Source organism: Coptis chinensis, chromosome 5, assembly GCF_015680905.1.
Source record: "Coptis chinensis isolate HL-2020 chromosome 5, ASM1568090v1, whole genome shotgun sequence".
NCBI lineage: Eukaryota > Viridiplantae > Streptophyta > Magnoliopsida > Ranunculales > Ranunculaceae > Coptis > Coptis chinensis.
Window position 1 is genome coordinate 8,493,363 of NC_141460.1, and position 6,215 is coordinate 8,499,577.

The following is a 6,215-nucleotide window of genomic DNA, read 5'->3' on the forward strand; positions in this document are numbered from 1 at the left end:
CAACTGTAAAACACAAGTTTTAATTAGACTTACCCCCTGTATTTAGTATAATTAGACTTAACCCCCCAAATATTAAACGATAACTTATTGGTTCATACAAGATAGGAGAAAACCATTAGCTTTTCAGATATTGTATTTGACAAACTTCAAACACTTCCACCTTCCAATTTGGTTTCCAAATGACGAATTTGGTGAAGGAGAATACATCTTAGTTGGTATTTAAACTAAATTGGGTTAAAAAATTGGGGTTTAGCTAAATTGAGATTTAATTGTGTCTTTTAAGTTGGTGGTGGTGGAGTTGTGGTGGTGGTAGTGGTAGTGGTGTATGGCTTGGAGAAGATGATATTACAATAAAGGTAATTATGTAATTTCATAATGTTAAGGGTGCGGATGTTATTTGATAAGAATTGGCGGTAGCCGTCGGATAAAGTTCACAAGATCATGACATGTGTCTTAGATGATTAGATGATTAGAGTCTTTTCATTTGTCTTGACAAAAAACATCACAGTCAAACTCAGTTGATTTAACAGTCAAACTTGGTTGTCTTAGATGTGTTGTGGTCTGGGAGGGTAAACTTCTAGATGAAAGAATTGGAGGGGGGGGTAAAGCTAGAAAACTCTTATTTATTATATTCTGTACAATTTCTACCTAGAGATCGTCTATGAAAGTCCCTACTTCTGGATACAGATGGAGGTAAAAAAAAAAGGAAAAAGGAAAAAGGAAAAGCATTAATGTTGAACATTTATCAAAATGCTTGACAAAGTTCTGCTATTGTTTGGTTTTGTGCTCTTCTGGTGTCTTGATCATGCACCGGATCACAACTATGAAGTTTTCACATACAGGGCACGCTTAAAGACTAAAACAGATATGATTTTCTGCTGATTTTCTGCTTTGACAGTTGATGTTGCCCAGAGTTATGCTCTTAAAGAAACAACAATTGGATCCTACTTATTGAAATTTGAATGAAAGTAGAAAATAGTAATTAGTCCCAATAGAGTTCAAAACGGTGTTTGGACTTGTGATGACTGAGTGCCTAATTCATGAGGGATGGGATAACTGGTAAGAAAGTTTAGAGACTCATTTTACCCTTTTAATTTGGAGCCCGAGTGATAAAAGTATACGACCATAGTGATGGTCCGTTTCCTCCTACCTAGTACTCCAGTAGTACCATTTATTGTGATGACCAAAGTTATAGAGAGTTGGATGAAAGCCCTGATATTGAATGTGCCCCTTGTTTGCAAGTCATGGTACAAAGAAAAAAATTTCGTTTTCAAGTCGTAGCTAACTGCTTTGAATTGATTCGCGACTCAAAACAACTTCTCATTTGCATTGCATAACAAGTGCACACCATTATGCAATGCTAAAGTATACCACTACTGTGCTATGGAGAGGTGCAAAGTAGTCGAGTATATAGAACAAAATATCAGGATATGGCAAAATATCAACCCCTGATTTATGGATATGTATTGATGATATATCCCTCTCTGTGGGGATATATTCCATTAGGATATCTGCAAATATCGTGGATATATCGAGATATATCGATAAATATCTACAAATATTGACCGACTATGTGTGGGTATTTCTAACTGCAAATATTGTAGATATATCGTGATATATCGACAAATATCCACATATATCGTGCAAATATCCACAAATCATCTATATTTTCTTTGAATGTGGTAATTACTTTTAATATGAACTACTCTCTAATGCTCAAAAATACTAACTAGCTTATTTGCACATATTTAGAATGGTTATATATAACACCCCGTTTTTTTCTATTTTCCTAGTACAATAAATACTACTAATAATAATAATAGATAGATAAAAATAAAAATGATAAAGATTAGTGGAGATAGGAAAGGTAAAGAGATAAACCTTCATATCTGTTTTCGGGTGTTTTGAAAAAAAAAGAAAAAAAAAGTTTACACAGGAGTTTACATGGAGATTTTTCACAGAGAGAAAGGGACAGATTATGGGGATTGCTTTTTGATGATTGTTACGGGGCATTATTCATTCTCAAGTTTTTATTCCTTCACGCTGCTCATAAACATAACAGAGGTGAGTAGATATTTTGTATACGTGTAAATTTCTACGTGACTAGCAATGAAATATGATATTTATAGCCTGTCGTGAATATATATGTTATGTTGGATGATTATATATTGTCGTGTTTGCCGATTATAATTAGTATACTTATGATTTATTATCATCACAAATAAATACAGACAACTTCAGAGAAACAATTTTAGATCTCATTAAATTCATGGAGTTAATGTATCATTTGTTTTTCTTAAAATTCTCTTTAAGGGATTTGAATGTAATTCCTTTGTTCTTCGATTTAACTGTCGTCAATCTATGTAGATGTATATTTATTATTTAGGTTACAATACTATGTGATGAACTGCCGGGTATCTTACTGTTGGGTTATTTGTTTGGGTTGATTTGGGTTGTTGGTTTATGTTGGTTGGTTGTTGTTTGAATTGGATATTGTGTTTCATAATGGGTTATTAGGGTTTCATTTCATCCTGAGTTTTCAGATGATTGAATAGGGTGACGATTGAGATATTTATATCTTAGATAATTCTCTATTTTAAATTTTCTAGAAATTTAAAATACTATGATAGTTTGGTATCGGAGCTTAGGTTAGCCTAGAATGAGAATGTCTAGGTGATCCTCGGATTGTAGTAATGGGTAGTATGAGTGTTTTTGTGGTGTTAAGATTTCTTGTTGTTTTCAAGTTGGTTTGTTCCCGTTTTGGATTTTGGTCTTCTGCATTTTTGTATAAAGTGGTGTTTCTCATTACATGGTTTTAATTTATATATGTCCATATGTAAGGTTATACATTATTATATATGTGTATTCCTTTTAAGGTGTGTATACTTGGGTATACACTTATATCTCATTTCTGATATTTGTTTACTATGACCTTTGGGTGAAAGCTATAAATAACGTGTTTAATTAATTTTGCTGGCATGTTTTAAATTATTTCTTGAAGCTTAGTTGTTGGGATATAATCCGTTAACTTTAGAGTCTATGAAGATTTATTGTTTGGCATAGTGTTTGCTTGGTTGATCTACATTCTTTTCTAGAATCTCGGGACGAGATTCCTTTAAGGTGTGTATATTATAACACCCCGCTTTTTCTATTTTCCTAGTACAATAAATAATAATAATAATAATAATAATAATAATAATAATAATAATAAAAATAATAATAAATAATAGATAAAAATAAAAATGATAAAGATTAGTGGAGATAGGAAAGGTAAAGAGATAAACTTTCATCCCTGTTTTCGGGGGGTTTGAAAAAAAAAAGAAAAAAGAGTTTACACGGAGATTTTTAATAGAGAGAAAGAGAAAGATTATGGGGATTGCTTTCTGACGATTGTTACGGGGCGTTATTCATTCTCAAGTTTTTATTCCTTCACGACGCTCATAAACATAACAGAGGTGAGTAGATATTTTGTATACGTGTAAATTTCTACGTGAGTAGCGATGAAATATGATATTTATAGCATGCCGTGAATATATATGTTATGTTGGATGATTATATATTGTCGTGTTTGCCGATTATAATTAGTATACTTATGATTTATTATCATCACAAATAAATACAGACAACTTCAGAGAAACAATTTTAGATCTCGTTAAATTCATGGAGTTAATGTATCATTTGTTTTTCTTAAAATTCTCTTTAAGGGATTTGAATGTAATTCCTTTGTTCTTCGACTTTATGTAGATGTATATTTATTATTTGGGTTACAATACTATGTCGGGTTATTTGTTTGGGTTGATTTAGGTTGTTGGTTTCTGTTAGTTGGTTGTTGTTTGAATTGGATATTGTGTTTCATAATGGGTTATTAGGGTTTCGTTTCATCCTGAGTTTTCAGATGATTGAATAGGGTGACGATTGAGATATTTATATCTTAGATAATTCCTTATTTTAAATTTTATGGAAATTTGGGGTGTGACATTATATGTCGTTATAAACTCATATTCTAAGTTTCAAATATAAATTCAAATATTTAATCTTTCCAAGATATGTACTCCACTACTCCACTTTAACAACAAAATAAATATTACATATATACAAGTTACATATCCACTTCCAAGATATTCAACAAACACATAAATAACATTACATATCTACTTCCACAACAAAATACATGAAATAAAATAAAAGAAAATTACACTACATAAAATAAAATATTTGATTTTACACAAAATGAAATTACAGTACATGAGATCAGGGGCGGATCTATGAGTTGGTGACACAGGGGTGTATTTGCTCAAAAACAATTTTATAGTGGTAACTGATAAGTGCTCAAAAAGTGCTATTTAACCCTCGATTATGCCTCTTGTTTAGCCATCTTAGTGGACTAATAGTGTTTATAAGTTGTGTTTTAAGATTCTACAGGTGAAAAAGAGAGTTTTGTAGAATATTAGAGAAAATGGGTAAAAAAGCGAAGCAATTCGGACATTAATGATCACATGGGAGGTCCGTGGACAATCATGGAGAAGGCCAAGGAATTGGAGCTATTAAATATCGACTTGGACCTATTTTAAAGTCTATTTGGAAGCCCAAGGCCAAAGGATTAGTTGCTTGGACCAAAGCCGCAAAGGGATAGAAGGATAGAAGCGTAAGAGAAAAATCGGCTTATCGTGCTGGGACGATGGATCGATCGTCCCAGACGCATTGATTGCATCTGGGACGCATAGATCGAGCATCCAGACGCATTGATTAAGTCTGGGACGCATGGATAATGCGTCCAGACGCATGAATCGACACTGTAGCCAATTCCTTCTCAGTTTTGAAGACGAAGTCGGACTCTGAAAGAAACCTATTTGTATTAGGAAACAAATGACGGTTTGGAATGCTTCTAGAACTCATTGTAACCCCTATAAATAGAGGACCTAAGTGCCTCATGTAATTGGCCAATTCACTTATATTCTTGTGTCTCGAGGCGCAGAGAGAGATTAATAATAAAAGATCGGTTTTAACTAGCTGAGTCTTAATAAATTAGTCTTTCTAGTCTTATGTTCTTCAACTCTTCTTCTTCTCGTTCTTCGTGTTCTTCCTTCTATATGGAAAGCTAATCTTCTCCTTCAAGGGAGGAGATGAAGCCCGATCTTAAGGTTTAATGATTCTTACGGTTCATGGTGTTCTTCAATCGAGGTTAGTTCTTTATGTTTGTAGTTATTAGTTCCATTGCCCACACTTTGGGGATGGAAGTATAGAATAGGGTTTATGTTTTGCAATATTAATATCATGCTAGTGTTCTTTACTTTTCTTCTAGTAGTGTAATTCTTTAGAGTTAGGGAAGTATTCTTTGTGTTGCCTTAGAAGGGTAGCTTTCGGGGAGTGGCTGCCTAGGGGAAGTATTCTTTGTGTTTGCCTTAAGTGGTGATTCATTGAATGGCTGCCCTATTAGGAAGTACTCCTTGATGTTGCTCTTGGTAATACATTGAATGGCTGCCCGAGCTTACATAAAAGGAAAGAAGATATTAATAGCATAAACATAAGAACAACCTTAAGTAGAGTTAATTGTTAACGATGTTTCATCCAAAGGGCATCGGCACTCGCCGATTGCCTAATTGTAGTCTACTTGTAAGAACAACCATGAAGCAGAAGGTCATAGATTAAAAGTATTGGTGGATTCTAATCTCTTGAATTCTCTCTCTTATAAATTCTCAATAGTTTAGTTAGTTTAGCTTAGTTTAGCATTAGAATCTACAATCTCTAAAATATTAGTTTTTAATCCCTCAAACCCCACTTTCCAATCCCTGTCCTTCACATAATATACACTTAAAAGTGGAACGATACCTACTCATCCTTTACTTAGTGAGGGATAATTAGGTTTTGATACGCTTCGCTTTTGTTCAACGATCATCATCTATCTACATCATCCATACACCATCTAAGCACACAAAAAGAGGATGGTCAAATGGCGCCACTGGCGCTTTAAGTTGTTTATGTTTAACGTTTTCTTTCAAGATTAGAATTTTGGATCTTGAGGTAATTTTAGCCGCATCATCCATCCTTTTAAGAAAGAAAGAAGCTTGAAGGACATCTCGAAGACAAGATCTACCATCCAGGTTAGTCGAATCTTCATTCTTTTTATTGCTTTCTTAGTATAGTTGCATCATAGTTTAGTTTTATTGCTTTATAGTATAATTGCATTTAGGACCTTTTCAACAATTGAAGTTGTA